This window comes from Ictidomys tridecemlineatus, chromosome 10 (assembly GCF_052094955.1).
Source record: "Ictidomys tridecemlineatus isolate mIctTri1 chromosome 10, mIctTri1.hap1, whole genome shotgun sequence".
In the NCBI taxonomy this organism is placed as follows: Eukaryota; Metazoa; Chordata; class Mammalia; order Rodentia; family Sciuridae; genus Ictidomys; species Ictidomys tridecemlineatus.
Genome location: NC_135486.1, coordinates 118134798 through 118151033, shown reverse-complemented (window position 1 = coordinate 118151033; position 16236 = coordinate 118134798).

Genomic DNA, 16236 nt, shown 5'->3' with positions numbered 1-16236 from the left:
TGTGAGTGAGAGGGACCCCTGTACCCCCACTTCGGCAGCTCCTCCTCCCAGAGCAGGGGTCTCCAGGTCACACTGCTCCCATCACATTCCCATGTGGGCACAGCAGGGCGGTTTCTTCAAGCTGGGGTGCCCAGCAGCTCCCTGCTTCTTGGACCCCAGACATTCCATATTGAACAGAGGTTCCCTGTGGGGGGCAGAGGTGGTGGGCACCCCTCTTGCTTAACACATCTAGCTTCACAGATGAGGCAACAAAGGCTCAGAGAGGGTAGGCAGCTTACCCAGAATGCACAGCTAGGAGGCCACAGAGCTGACACTCAAACTTCAGTCCTGTCAAGGTGCTCCTTGAAGACTGGGAACCTTCTCAGGCGGGACCTGAGTGACTGCACTCAAAATCACAGGGCCTGGGGCAGCCAGTGGGGGTCCTGGGAGGCGAGGAGAGGAGCGGTCATTGGTATCTGAGTGGGCAACTCAGCTCCTGCCCCCGGGAGCATTCGTGTTAGCGGGAAGCCATGCCAGGACTCGCATCCAAGCTCCTAAGTTTAATCGTCAACACGCCCACCGGAGCCCAGGGCTGCCAGGAGGAGAGGGGAGGGGTGGGCACATCCATGGGGCTGGGTGTCGGGCTGGGTCTGGAGGATGGAGGGGAGGGGGCTCTGCCCAGCAGCTCAGACTTTCCAGGACCACTGTGGCTTCCCTGGGAGGTGGGCGGGGTGCCTGGGGGAGAAGAGGCCCACTCAGCACCCAGGCCATAGCGGCCAGAACTCCAGGGCCTTGACCGTCTGGCTAAGGGCCTGGAATGCTCTCTGCAATTGACGGGCAGCCAGGGAAGGACGTGCATCAGGGGACACCGTCGGACTTGCTGCTCTCGCAAGGTCACTCTGGCCATGGATGGGGTGGACAGACAAGGGAGAACTGGAGGGGCAGGAAAGCTCTGGTGCAGGGTGGCACTGTGGTCCCCAAGAGAGATGGAGGGATGTGTGCTGGAGTCGCTGCTGCAGCTGAGAAGGGGTTAGGGACAGAGAAGAGGGTGACTGAGAAGCCCGAATTCAGCAAAGGAGGAGCCCAGGGCCTGCAGCGAATCGGGGGAGGTTCGCCTGTCAAGACAGGACGCCCAGGAGCAGAGTGGCCGTGAGCAGAGGAGGAGCAGCCAGGGCTCCTGGGAGCTGTCTAGGCTTGGCCTCCTCTTTCTTCCTTTCACCCGGAAAATTCCCCTCTAAACTGGCCGGTGATGGCCAGGCTCTGGGTCCCCTCTCCCATATCAGGTCCCCCTGCTAGGGGGGCAGCAGCAGGGGACAGAGCCAGGCCTTGCCTGGGTGGCCCAGAACCAAGCTCAGAGGCCAGACCCGAGCCCCATCCTAACCAGGCAAAGAGGTGTCCTGTCCTCTGCTCAGTGGGGCCACGGGTGTCCACTGAGCATCTCCGAAGACCCAGCCTGGGTTTCCGGGCTCCGTGGCTGGCCATCACTGGTCAAAGCCCTGGGGTTTGCTTCGGGGTGGTGGTCTGACGTCCAGGGCCTTTGGCATGGGGACCTGTGCAGGGACATGGGAAGAGAGGGCGGCGGCCCGAGGATCCTGGCTGTTCCAGCCCCCACGGTGCGGCGGGCATCAGGCCCTGGCAGGGTAGGCGGGACTGTGGGTGGCAGGGAGCCCGGGCCTGCGGGTGGCTGGCTCTGGGGGCAGCTGCTCAGCTTGTTTTCCGTCTCCTCCCTGTAGTACCAGCCAGCTCATGGCCTTCCTGACGGGCCCTGGGGCAAGTGTGCCTCCCAGGGCCATCAGTCAGCCCCGTTGGACCAACCCCAGAGCCCTGGCTGCACTTCATGGGCAAGTTGCCTCTCTGAGCCTCGGTTTCCAGCTTTGACACAAAGAAGACACGTCGGCCTGGTGCCTGGCCTCTGATGGGTGGTCAGTGAACGTGAGAGAGCAGCGTCCCATGGCCCAATCACAGGGCCCGGGAAGGAGGCTCTTCTGAAGGCCGTCCTCCATTAATCCTGACGTTAGTCTTCTGTTGAGGCCTCCTCTGGAGAAGGGCTCCTGGACGGAGATCCCTAGAACAAGAAAGAAGGAGAGCCCCAAACGCAGGCCTGCTCTTGATCGCCATCTTCAAGGACCCTGGGCCATTCTGTTGGTGGTGAGAGGCAAACCCAGTACTGGGCAGGGAAGGAGGGAGCCGGTACCAGCTCCGGTTCTGCCTTGCCCTGCCCTTCTCTGGCCTGGTTCTCCTAGTGACGACGTGGGTGTGCTGGTGGCCCCAGGGACTCTTTCAGCCCTTGACTTTCAAGTTCAGGATTCTTCTTACTTACCAGGCAGGCGAAGGGGGCGTCCATCCCTTGCCCCAAAACATGCCATGCCCTCGGGGGTATCCAGCACTTGCTGGCTCAGGTCCCCTGACCCGGCTGCCCGTCGTCCTTGTCCTGGGTTTTCCAAGTCCTCCTGGTTTTCTAACATCCACCCCAGCTCTTCCCTGTCTCAGCTCCCCAACTGCTTCCTGCCGAGTCCAGGGACCACGTATTCCCTCCTGGCCCAGCTCTGATGCCGGGACCAATCGCCCTTCCTTCTGGCCCAGGCCATGGGTTCCAGGGCAGGGGACAGGGCTCCATGTCCCCGTGTGCCCCTTGCAGTCTGGGTACGCTCTCTCCAGTCAACAGGAGCTCAGAAAAGAGAGCAGAGGCCTCTTGACCTGGCTGTCCTTCCACACACCCAGGGGCCCTCGGCTTTCTTAGAGGTCGGATGTGAAGAGCACGAGGCTCCTGGCTCCCCGAGCACATGACACAGGTGGCCCTGACCTGAGGGCCTGTCTGTGCATTCCCAGGCATTGGCTGTGTGGGTGCCAAGCCAGTCGGCATGGACGGCCCCCATCTGGCCACCATCGCCCTGCAAGGGAAGGGTCCCAACTCACAGGCTGGTGTGAGCCACAAACAGCCAGGGCCTGTGGTCCCGGTCACACATGCCCCCTTCCCAGGGTCACCTCTCCATCAAACACACGTCTAGCCATTTAGAAGCATTTGACACTGCCAGGAGCCCATCCTGGGGACGGGGTGGGAGGTGCAGAGAACGGAGGCAGTGACAACCATGGGGGTGGGGTGGGGTGACCACGAAGGTGGGGTGGAAGGAATGACAGGAACGGTGAGGGCCCTGGCTGCAGAGATGGGGACGGGTGGGGACACTGCTGTGGATAGTGACCTGGAGACACGGGTAATGGCCAGACCAGCCACCAGAAGAGCATTTCTGAGGGCAACTCGACCAGGCCCCTCCCCTGAGCATGGAGCACGCCCGGGCCTAGCGTAGACCCCCTGCGCTGGTTCTCAGAAGCCACTTCTGCCAGACTGGGTGGGAAGGAGACCCAGGTACCCGCCGGCGTCAGCTATAGCACCCAGAGGACTCAGGCGGTGGACGGTGTGGGGGCAGCCAAACCAGGGGCAGTCCCCGCGCTGGGTGCCAGAGAGCCTGGAGTGGGACCTGGGGACAGGCCTTCCTGTTCCAGGAATGAAGCGAGGCCCTGGATACTCTACCAGAGGCCTTCCCGGGTGGCTGCAGAGCCGCCCTGAGCCTCTGGGGGCGTCCTGGAGGACCCACAGTCCCTGATAGAGGCTGGAAAGGTGGAAGGGAGAGTCGGGTTGATGGAGGCATAGGGAGGCTGAAGTGCTCCAGGGCCTCGCTGGCGGCAAGGGTGGGGTTGTGATGGCAGGAAAACTCCAGAAGCTATCCAAGCATGTGTTCCGAGCAGACACTGGGAATCCCAGAGTCTCTGGCAAGAACTCCCCGGTCCCTTCCCTATTGCTAACATCAACATGCAAAATCCTGTCAGACCCACCATGACCAATCTCTGAACCTTTCCATTACCCACGGGCCGCCTGCCACCCGCGGTCCCGGGGGCACGCCCGCTCTGGCCTCTGCCAGGACCCTGGAGAGGGGCTGGCCTGGACAAGCCTGGCGGGGAGCTTGGGCCAGTCTCCCCAACCTTCTGCCCAGGCTGAGGACTCTCTGCCAGGTGTCGGCTTCAATCTCCCAACCTCCTCCTGCTCTGAGAACCAAACACGTTGTCCCTCCACCCAGGCTGGGTCCTCCCAGGCCGCCTCCTTGGCAGCAGGAAGGTCCCTTGTGGGGACGGTCAAGAAGCTCCGGGCAGGGCAGGGCAGGGCTCAGAGTGCTTCATCCGATGCGTCACCCACCTCTGAGCAGGCTGCTGGACACAGGACAGGCCATGCGGTGGACAGTGGCAGGAGGTGGTGAGTGAGGTCGGGGATCTGGGCTTCAGCCCCCACCTCACCCTGTCCCATGGCAGCCACCAGGGTTGGTCCCACTGGCAAATAAGGTGGTTGAGTAGCAGGGCTTCTGAGGTCCATCTCACCTTGGTTAGCCAGCAAATCCCCCCCACACAGCCGGGCCACAGCCCTGGCCCAACTGCATTCATTCCCTTTATTAAAATCATAACTATAGCTGGGTTCGGTGGCACACGCTTGTGATCCCAGCAGCTCGGGAGGCTGAGGCAGGAGGATCTTGTGTTCAAAGCCAGCCTCAGCAACAGTGAGGCCCTAAGCAACTCAGGGAGACTCTGTATCTAAATAAAATACAAAAAAGTACTGGGGCTGGGGCTCAGTGCTTGAGTGCCCCAGAATTCAATCCCCAGTACCAAAAATGAAAAGAAAAAGAGAAAGAAAATCATCCCTGATTTACCCATTTAAAGTCTATAATTCAATCGTTTTTTTGTAAATTCAGACTTGTGCAATCGTCTCCCCAGCCGACTCTAGAATGTTTTCAACACCCCCCAAAAGCACCACAGATGGTGGCCACCATCATGCCCGCCGCCTCAACTCCCATCTCCACCAGCAGCAGCAGCACACGCCACCCCCAGCTCTGGGCAGCCACTGGTCTCCTCCCTGTCTCCCGAGCTTTGCTGGACGTTTCATGAACTCCTTGCTTCTTTAGAGAGGAAGGACACTAGGAAAATGGGACCAGCCTACTTCTCCCAAATTATCTCCCCTCCCTGGCCCCATCCTGTCCCCCAGCCCTGGCCTCCAAGCTGACAGGACTTTGGGCTGCAGACCCGCCCTGCCCCTCCAAGGGCTCTGGGTCCGGATCTCCCTCTCAGAGACAGCGGCCCTTTCCAGTTCCCCTTCGCAAACCCCTTGCTCATGGCCTCGTCTCACTTCCTCCAGCCTGTCCCTCCCTCCTCTCTGTGGGACGGTTCTACAGTGAAGAGTGGAGGGAGTCACCCTGCCCCACCCAGCACGGACCTGCCAACAGGTCTCCAGTGTCTGGTGGGGCAGGGCAAACTTCTCACCAGGTGTGTCCATCTGGGTTCCCCGAATTGGCACCGGAGCAAGGATGTGCATTTGGAGATGATTCCAAGAGACGGGAAAGAGGAGAGTGAAGACTGTCCATGGGTGCTGGGGAGATCTGCGTCCTACAACCCGCAGTGAGAGGTTCGGGTTTAGATGTGAGGTGTCCCCAAATGCCAAAGCCAATGTCTCGGCTTGGCACCAGAATCACGAGCCACCACACAGCTTTGTAGGTTCAAACAGCAATTCTTTATTCCCGCTCTCACACCGCCTCCACACAGGTCCAGAGGCAATCACGTTCTCCTGTCTGCCCGCACAATTCACCTACTCCACGAGGCTATCTCCAAATCCCATCTTAATCTCACGAGAACTCAACTGGAACAAGCAGCAGGAACACCCTAATCCCAGCAATAATCTTCAACCTCCAACTTCCCTAAAACCCATTATCTTAAACTGGCAACGCCTTAAACTCAAGGAGCCGGTTACTTCCTCAAACCTGATCAGTTCTAAACCCGGATCCGCCTTGGTCCTTGAGCAAGGTCACCTTATTAAAGCATGCATGCAATGTCCCATCGAATGTCCTCTAAGCAGCATGGGGTACGCTTGGCAAGGAAATTTCAATGCGTCATTCCTACTTGGTAATGGCCCTCAGCACCCAAAGCTCCTGTGTGGGACAATGCAAGACAGTTCAGAGGTGAAGAGATGGGGTCTTGAGAACCTTCACCTAATCATGAAGCCCCTGACAGGGAGTAATTGGGTGGTGACTAGAGGCAGGTGGGGTGTGGCTGGAGGAGGCAGGGCCTTGGGCGTGTGCCACTGGGTTTATATTTTGTCCTCGTCGAGTGGAGTTCTCTCTGTTTCCTGATTGTCTTGCCCTGGACTACTGTCCTCTGTCACTATGAAGCTCCACCTCACCCTGGGCCCGGAGCAATAGAGTGGGCCATCAGAGGACTGAGACTTTGAAACCGTGAGCCCTAAATAAACTTTTCCTCATCTAATTGTTCTTGTCAGGTCTTTTGGTCACAGCAGCAAGGTGGGCTGGCTCCATTGTTTTGGGCCCGAGATGGGGCAGAACATCATGGCGGAAGAGCGTGGTGGAGGAAGACTGTGTGGTTTAGGGCAGCCAGGGAGCAGAGAGAGACAAAGGAACCCAATCCACCAGGGCACATCTCCAGTGACCTATTATCCAACTCGACCCCACCTCCTAAAATTCCACCACCTCTCATAATGCCATCCAGTTATTCATCCAACTGTGGATTGATCTACTGTTGGGCTCAGAACCCCCAAGATCCAATTGCTTCCTAAAGCCCCCCTCTGGACATTGCTGTGATGGGAATCAAGCCTTCAAAACATGAGCTTTTGATGGATATTCCAGACCAACCCAGAACAGGTGCTGTAGTCCCCTAGCTGGGCCATGCACCCAGTCCCCACCTGCTGGGAACCCACTGCTGCTGGCTTCTGTACCGATGGGGCCTGACTGGTCAGGAAGTTGAGCAGCCCAGAGTGACTGGCCAACTGAAATGGGGGCCTTCTTGCTTCAGGGGGGCACTGGCACTGTGGTATGGTGCCCTCCCTAGGGATCAGGCCAGGAACAGGCTTTCCCTGTGGCCACATCTTGCTGCCTGTCCTCAGGAAATCCTGTGCCCTTAGCCTGACTCAGGCTCTGTTTCTGGGGTACCCAGAGTGAGGCAGGCATGAGCATGTGTGTGAGGCAGGACGGCTGGTGTGAGTCAGCTGTCCACCAAAGCATAGTGACATCTGAAGGACCCTAAATGGACTTCGATGCTCCAACCAGAGAGGCCCAACACCCTGGTGCAGTCTTCTCCCACATCATTCCTCCTGAAGTGCAGCCAGACATGGTGGTTGGTGGGCGCTGAGGATAAAGAGCAGCCCTAGAAGGGCATGTTGCCCACCCATGCTGTGATTGTCCTTCTTGGGTCAGCACCCTGACCACAGGCTGTATGTGGGGCTGTGAACTGGAGGTAGGAGGGCAAGCTTGGAGGCTGTGGCCCTGAAGGGAGTCTGGCTAGGGGTGGCCAAGTGGCCAGGGCTAGAAGAGTCGGGTTGAGAGGGAGTATGGAGGGACCCAAAGGCAGGACCAGCCTGGAGGACAGCCCACAGAGACACCAGGTGTCCACAGAGGACAGCCAGGGTCCAGCGTGCATGGCTGGGAGACTCAGGGACTCTGGCCCAGACAAAAGGCCAGGGAGGGTTACTATGTAAGGAGGCAATTTGAGAAAGGATTAGAGACCCAGGTCCCAGGATCAGGGCATGAGGTGAGGCATGCTCAGGGGCTGAGGCAGCCAGACACAGGCAGCATGGCATGAGGCTGGGCCCAGATGAGGAGCCTGAGCTGCTTACATGTCCCCTAATCAGGAAGGGCTTCTGGCCCTAGAGCCTGGAGGGGTGCTGAAACTCAGGTGAGAGGCCAAGAGGTTCCCACAGAAGGGAGGACAGGCTATGGAGCAGGGGGCAGGTGGCCCAGCCCTGCACACCCAGCAGATTCCAACCAGCACCCCGACCGGAGCCCCTGTGCTCACTCCATGTCTGTGCACCATGAACCTGTTCCTGGCATTGTCTGGGCACCGGCTTCCTGCAGGCAGATTCAGGCCGGCAGATTGTGGTACCCATACCTGAAGGTGCCTTGAGACCCACACCCATGCCTGCTGGCCTCTGCTGATCAGGGAAGCCTGACAAACGGGCTCCTCTGAGTGGGGCCACGTCTTCCCTGTGGCCATGGCTCCAAGGGAGGCCCACAGCCTCCCCTTCGACTGGGGCTTCTCAGAGCAGGACCTGGCTCCCCTCCTGCCACTAGGCTTCCCAGAGTATGAGGCCCTCCCTCGCCAGACTCTCTCTTCAAGGGCGAGGCCCGGGCTCCTCCCTCAGGCCAGCTCCCTGGGAGCTCTAGACTTCTCCATTGTCTGTTGTCTATTGAGCCTTGCTTTCCTCATCTGTAAAGTGGGCAAATCATATCCACCTCCTAAAGTTGCTATGGATGGGAAGAAACAGCGTCATGCCCAAGTACTCAATGTCCAACCAAAACTTACGACCTCCATACTATGGAAGGCTATTCGGCAATATAAAAATGAAGAACTGATACATCTACATAGAGGAGCCTTGAAAACATGGTACTAAGCCACAAAGGATCACATATGTAGGATTAGGAATAGGCAAATCTGTAAAGAATAGGAAAGTAGATTAGTTGTTGCTGGGGGTGGGGTGGGGTGGGGGGGTGGTGGGGGGGTGAGGGTGAAGCAATTTGGGTAAAGGGAGCAGGGCTTCTCTTGGGGGTACCAAAAACACTGTAAAATAGATGTGGTGATGGTTGCATGACCGTGATTATACTGAAAGCCACTAAAGTGCATGTTTTAAATGGACGAAATGCACACTATGTGAATCATATTCCATAAAAATAAAAAACCTTATAGATATGCAAAAAAGCATAAGAGCATGTGCCTCTAACCAATAAAAAATTTAAAAAATCTAGAAATGACACAGATGATGATATTAGCTGGTAAGATTTTTATATCAGCTACTAAAAATACGTTTAATATTTTTTAAAAGGAGCACAAAGATAATAAAGAGAGAAATATAAAATAAAAGAGTAAACTTTAGGAGTGAAAAGATACTGTCTGAAATGAAAAAAAAAAAAAAGTTTTGCTTTGCAGAGCTGGGGTTGAACCCAGGGCCTCTCACCCCAGGTGAGTGTTCTGCCACTGAGCCACCTCCCCCACCCTTTCTCGTTTTTGTTTTTGATTTTGACACAGGATCACACTAAGGTCCCCAGGCTGGCCTTGAACGTGCAATCTTCCTGCTCTACCCTCCTGAGTAGTGAAGCTATAGGTGTGCACCATCACACCTGGCAAAATGTTCTTTGGATGAGCTTAACAGCATATTCCGCACCGCAGCGAAGAGCTCAATGTTTCCAAAGATGGAGAAATCAAATCTTTTCAAACTGAAGCTCAGAGAGGGAAAAAAAACAAGCCCAGACATTTTAAAAGAGGCTTGCCGATTTGTGGAATACCCTGAACCCATCCCACACACTCACACTGCAAGTACCATAGAGGGGGAAAAATAATTGATGGCATTTTCTCAATTTTCAGATTTGATGCAAAGCATCAACCCAAAGACCCAAGAAGCTTAAAGAACACCAGAAAGAACAAATGCACAGGAAACCACACATCACAGCCAGGTTGCTGAAAACCAAAAATAAAGAAAATTATTTTAAAAGCAGCCAAAGGGGACAATAACACATTATACAGAGGGAACAAAGATAAGAATGACTGCTGACTTCTTGTAGGAAACCATGAAAGGTGGAGGGCAATGCAGAGTCCTGGGGGGCAAGCTGCCCACCTAGAGCTCTTCGTCCAATTACAAGAGCCTCCCCCACATGAAGACAAAATTAAGATATCTTGTGACAAAGAAAAGGTGAAAAAATTATCGCCAGCAGAACTTGCATACAAAAAAGATTTCTAAAGAAAAATTTTCAGGCTGAAGGAAAAGATACCACTCACTGGATATACAAGACAACAAAGAACACTGGGAAACACAAGTATGTGAACTAATAGCAAAGGAATTTCCCCCTTTTTTTTTTAGTCTTTAAAATATAATTATCTTAGCTAGGCATAGTGGCACACACCTGTAATCCCAGCTTGGGAGGCTGAGGCAGGAGGATTGCAAGTTCAAGGCCAGCCTCAGCAATTGAACAAGAAGACCCTAAGCAACTTAGCGAGACCCTGTCTCAAAATCAAATATTAAAAAAGGCCAGAAATGTGGCTCAGTGGTTAAGGAACTCTGGGTTCCTTACCAAAAGAAAACAGACAAACAAACAATAACCGTGAAAAAATAACAGTGTATCATGGAATTTAAAATATCCAAAAAGGGTAAAATGCATGACTTCCATAGCACAAAGGATGGAAGTGGGAAATACAAGTATATTGCTATAAAGCAGTGTGTGTGTGTGCGTGCGTGTGTGTGTGTGTGTGTGTGTGTGTTGAGGATTGAACATTGAACCCAGGGCCTTGTGCATGTGAGGCAAACACTCTTCCAACTGAGCTGTCTTCCCAGCCCCTAAAGCAGCATATTTTAAATGAAAAGTTAGATATAATTTTAAGATAGATTGTGATGAGGTAAAGAATCAAACTATAGACTCTAAAGTAAACACACACACACACACACACACACACACACACACAGAAGTAGCTAATAGCCTGAATGTGATTGAAATGGAAGATGAAATCAAAACTAACCAACCCATCAACCAAAAGCCTCATCCAAAGAAAGGTGGGGAAAACACACGAACTTGAACAAATAACAGCGGGAACAAAGAGAAACCAAACAACAAGTTGGCAGAGTTAGATGCAGTCTATCGGGGGCTGGGGATATGGCTCAGTTGGCCAAGCACTTGCCTAGCACATGCTAAGGCCCTGGGTTCCATCCTCCACACCACCAAAAAAAACAAAACCCAGCAAAAAACAAAACAAAAAAACCTAGTATATCACTTTGCATCTTGCCCCATGGAGCAACAGAGACTGGCTTGACCCTTCCACCATCGAAGCTAGAAAACCAAACAAAATATACCACAGGACAGTGGACATGGGTGACCCGCAGTGCCAATGTGTGATCCATGAGAAGAGAGATAAGACCTGGATAATTCACTAAATATTAGGAAATTTACATACTTCTAAATAACCCATGGGTCAAAGAAGAAATGACGTGGGAAATCAGGAAATATCTTACATTAGAGAACAATTTAAAAAAATGTAACTATTTTTTGTGGGGTTTAGACCCAAGCAGTGCTCAGAGAGTAATCTATAGCTTTGATGATTATTGCTATGGTGTGAATGGGTCCCCCCAAGTCCATCTGTGGGAACCTTAGTTCCCAGGGCAGTGGTGTCGAGAGGCAGGGCCTAATGAGAGGTGTTTAGGCGACGGGATCCACCCTCAGGAGCAAATCAATGCTGTCATCACAGAAAACAGTTGGTGCAACAGCCTGGCACCTTCTAGAGGGAATGAGCTGAGCTTCCTGGGCTCCCTTTGCTCCCCTTCCCTGCTCCTCTCTAGAAGCAGAGCAGATGCTCTTGGACCTCCTGGCTTCTAGAACCATGAACCAGATCAAGCCTTCTTTATAATTTACCCAGTGTTAGGTAGAAAGACGATTGTTTCAAAACCATGTCACCCCAAACAAGTGACCTGGGTCTTCCAAATATATGTCACGATCCCCAATCGCCCTGGCAAACAGAACATCAAGACCCGGTGCTGAGGACTGTTCCAAGGGTGAAGGAAATTAAGGCAAAGACAGAGAGACTCAGTGTCCTTAAGAACTCCCGTCTAGTTGCTCCTCGCCATCCTCCCTGGAGAGGGTCCATGGGGTCCTAGGCTGTCAGTCAGAAGCCAGGACTCAGAAATCAGCTCCTCTCCGAGAGGACCCACTCGAGACTGTCCCCTTTTCTCTTGTGACAAACACACCCACGAGGTACAGGGAAAAATACCTCGAGGTTTTTAATGATGTTCTTGCAAGACCAGGTGTCCAGGGGAGCAGGTGCCCCAGGGCTGCTGCGTCAGGATTGGGTCCTTGGAGTGCAAGGTCCCTCCCTGGTTCCTCCCTGGCTGAGTGCTATGGGGCTCTGCATCTTCCTGAATGTCACCCAGGTGTGACGGGGTCTTGTTGGGTTATTTGAGAAATGGACCTTTTGTGTCCCCACCTCCCTCTGTTCTCTTGTGGCCAGTTGGGTTGGCCGAGGCAGTTGGTCCTGCGGCCCTCTGCCCTCCCTCCCCTCCTGTGTTATGGCTAGTAACCTCTCTACCTCCCCTCCGCTGTTTTTCTTATGTCCCAATCTTACATTTAAGGCTAAACCCTGTTATTTTGAAAATGAATCGCTGGGAGCTGGGGCTGGGGCTCACTGGCACAGCGCTTGCCTGGCATGTGTGTGGCCCCGGGTCCCAGCCTTGGCACTGCATAGATAAATACATAATAACATAATTATTTTTATAAGAAAGAAAGAAAAAGAAAGCGAACTCCCGGAGTTTTTCTTCTCACAACCTTTTCCTCTCCCTTCTAGTAAATGAAGGCCCACTGCCCTGGGCGACAGGTCTGAAGTCCTCAGGGCATAACCCCAAGAATCGGGGCTAAAGGGAGGTTCCCCGCTGGCCCTGCCCTGAGACACCCTGTCTGAGGTTTCTGTTAAGGTCGGAGACGGCGGCGGATAGGACAAGACAGGAAACTGGTGCAGAGGAGCCGGTCGGTTGCTACAACAGTAGTTGAAAATATGGAAGCGGCTTGGGGACTGGATGATGGGTGGAGACTGGGAGAAATGGGGACGAAGACTGCCAACGGAGGGCTAAGGGGACCGTGGTGAAAGCTCGGAGAGGACCGCAGACATTCTGGAACCTCCCGGAGATAATGGAAGGCATCTTGATCAGGAGAGTGACAGAAGTATGGGCCTGTGACAAGGTCCCAGATGGAAACGGGGATCAGGGTCATGGAAACGGGGCAGGGGAGCAGCCTAGTTGGGGAAGTTGCAAAGTGCTTGGCTGAACTGCGGGAGGCCTGGGGGCCTGGGGGGTGCAGGGGGACGGAGCCGGAATCTGATGGAAGAAATATCTAAGCAGCAAAGCATCCAGACCGCGGCTCGGGGCCACTCGCAGGGACCTAGAGGTGATTTAAAATGGAACTTAGAATTTGCAGCGAAGCCGAGTGGAACGATATGGAAAATCCTGAGCCTGGCCTCCTAAAGAGTGAAAAACTGTGTTGGGAAGAGGATACGGAGAGTGCACCCAGCGAGCCTTCTCTGAGGAGATGACCACAGATGGAAGGAGGCCTGCGCTGTCCACCAGGGCTCTGGGAAAATGGCCCCCAGGCTCCTCCCCCCATCTCAGGCCAGAGGCAGAGGTGGGCAGAATGGTTTGCAGGGGATAGATCTGAGGCAACGCTGGGCTTGCTGCCCAGGGTCACCTTGGGTCTGTATTCCCTGCCTCCTGGTGCATCGCTCCTTGGTGGCCTTGACCATGGCAGAGGCATCCCCAGGCATGGCTCGGGCTTCAGTTCCAGAGGGTGCGAGTCACAAACCTCCGCACCTAAGGCTGATTCTCAGGTGGCAGGATGCAGGAGCGGTGGGGCGTGGCTCCCTCCACCTAGGTTTCAAAAGATGTGGCAAACAACCCGGTGGCCCAGGCAGGAGAAGAGCCACCACAGAGAGCCCCTACTAGGGCAATTCTAAATGGAAATGTGGGGTTGGACCATTTCAGAGAGTCCCCACTGGGACAATGTCTATGGAGCCATGGAATGTGGCCACACCAGGACACAGCACACCAGGGCCACCAGCACACCGTGCCCACCTGAGAGGGCTGCAAGCATGCGACTCCAACGCTAGAGCACATGTCTGAGACCAGCAAAGGCATAGATGAGGGGCTGCCTGATATTTTGGCGGCCCCCAACCCTGCGGTATGTCCAGGAGGTGGCACATGGAAGATTATTCTGGTGTCTTAAGACTGAGTGTCTGCCCTGCTGGGTTTGGACTTGCCTGGGGCCTGCTTCTCGTTTGTTCTTGCCTATCTCTCCCTTTTGGAGTGGGAACATCTACGCTGTCCCTGTCCCACCATTGTATTTTGGAAGTGGACAGTTTGTTCCAGGCTCACAGCTGGAGAGGAGTTTGCTCTGGGATGAATCATGCCTTGAGTTCCATCCATATCTGATTCAGAGATGATCCTCTGTGCTTTGAACTTCTGAGTTGATGCTGGAACCAGTTAAGACTCCCAGGGCACTTGGGAGCAAATGAATCTGTCTTGCACTTTGAGAAGGATGTGGATCTGGGGGCTCAGGGGTGGAATGCAACGGTTGGAAAGGGTCCCCCAAATGTTCATGCGTTGGAGCCTTAATTCCTAATGGGAAGTGGGCAGCATGGGGGACCTATCGTTGGGGTCGAGAGGATTCCACCCTCAGGAATGGAGGTGCTGCCTGCCCAGGGAGCGCTCGGTCCTCACAGCAGTGGTTTTTATCCTTGGTGGAAACGGGTTGTTGTAAAAGTGAGTTTGATTCCATGGGCGCCCTCGCTGCTGTCCCCTTGACCTCCCACCATGCTGTGAAGCACTAAGGGGAACCTCTCCAGAAGCCAAGTAGATTCTGGAGCCACGCTCTTGGAGTCACAGCCCCCAGAACTAGGAGCTCAGTAAACGTCTTTTTCCTTTTAATACTGGCCATTCTAACTAGGATAAGATGATATCTAATTATAGTGTTGACTTGCATTTATTTCCCCGATGGCTAGTGATATTGAGCATTTTAAATCGATTTCCTGGCCATTTGTATTTCTTCTTTTGAGAAGAGTCTCTTCAGAGCATTTGCCTAGTTTTAAATTGGATTTTTTTTCATGCTCCTTATATAGTCTGGAGGTTAATCCTTTGTCAGGTGAATAGGTGTCTCTTTGTCTCTGTTTGTCTCTCTTTGCTGTGCAGAAGCTTTTACGTTTGATGCACCACACCCTTTCATGGTAAAAACAATCAACAAACTAGGGATAGAATGATGTTTTCTTAACCTGAGCATCTGTGAGAAACCCACAGCTGAAATCCCATGTAATGACGAAAGATGGAAAGTTTACTCCAGAGATCAGGAGACAAGGATGTCTGCTCTCACCACTCGAACTCCACAGCGCATTCGATGCGCTCGCCAAGGCAATCAGGCAAGAAAAAGAAATGAAGGCATCCAGATTGGAAAGGACGGAGCGCAGCAATCTCTACTTGCAGATGATGTGACCTCATGTGTAGAAAATCCCCAGGATTTCACAAGCACAGACAGAGACGCACAAACACAACCTCAGAACTAATTTGTGAGAATTAGTTTGTCGGAACTAATTGTGATGAATACAGGACAAATATACAAAAAACAATAGTTTTTTTTCCCCCCCTGGAGACAAATAATCCAAAGGTGAAATTAAGAAAATGATTCTATAGGGACTGGGTAGTGGCTCAGTGGTAGAGTGCTCACCTAGCACGTGCGAGGCCCTGGGTTCGATCCTCAGCCCCACATAAAAATAAACAAAATAAAGATATTGGTGTCCAACTACAACTAAAAAATAAAATTTTTTAAAAAGAAAATTCTATTTACAGTAGTATAAAAAATAAACAGCTATGAATGAATTTAATGAAAGAAGAGTAAGACTTATACTATGTAAACCACAAAATGTACTTGAAAGAAACTGAAGGAGACCCAAATAAATGGAAAGACATACTGGAGCACTTGGATTGGAAGACTTAACATGCTGAAAATCCTTTTTCTTTTTTTTTTTTTTAATATTTTTTAGTTGTAGATGAACAATTATCTTTTTATTTATTTTTATGTGGTGCTCAGGATTGAACCCAGTGCCTCCCATGTGCAAGGCAAGTGCTCTGCCACTGAGCTACAGCCCTGTGAAAACCTTAATAAGATCTTAAAACGATCTACAGATTCAATGTAGTCCTTATCAATACCCCAGCTGTTTTGGTCAGCTTTTTCATTGCTGTGACTAAAGGACCCAAACCGGCACAATTGTATGGGGAGGGAAAGTTTATTTTAGGGCTCACAGTTTCAGAGGTCTTAGTCCATATAAGGCCGGCTCCATTCCTTGGGGCTTGAGGTGAGATTGAATGAACATCATGGTGGAGGGAAGCAGCCCACATGATGATCAGGAAGCAGAGAGACTCCACTGGCCAGATACAAATATATACCCATAGCCACGCCCCAATCCCATCTCCCCCAGCCACACCTCCACCTCAGTTACCACTCAGTTGATCTCTATCAGGGGATTAGATCACTGATTGGGTTAAGACTTTTACAACCCAATCATTTCTCCTCTGAAGCTTCTTGGCATTATCTCACATTGAGCTTTTGGGGGACACCACGTTTAAACCATCACACCAGCTGTCTGTGGAAATTGACAAACTGATCCTGAATTTCATATGGAAATGCAAGAGACCAAGAGTATTGT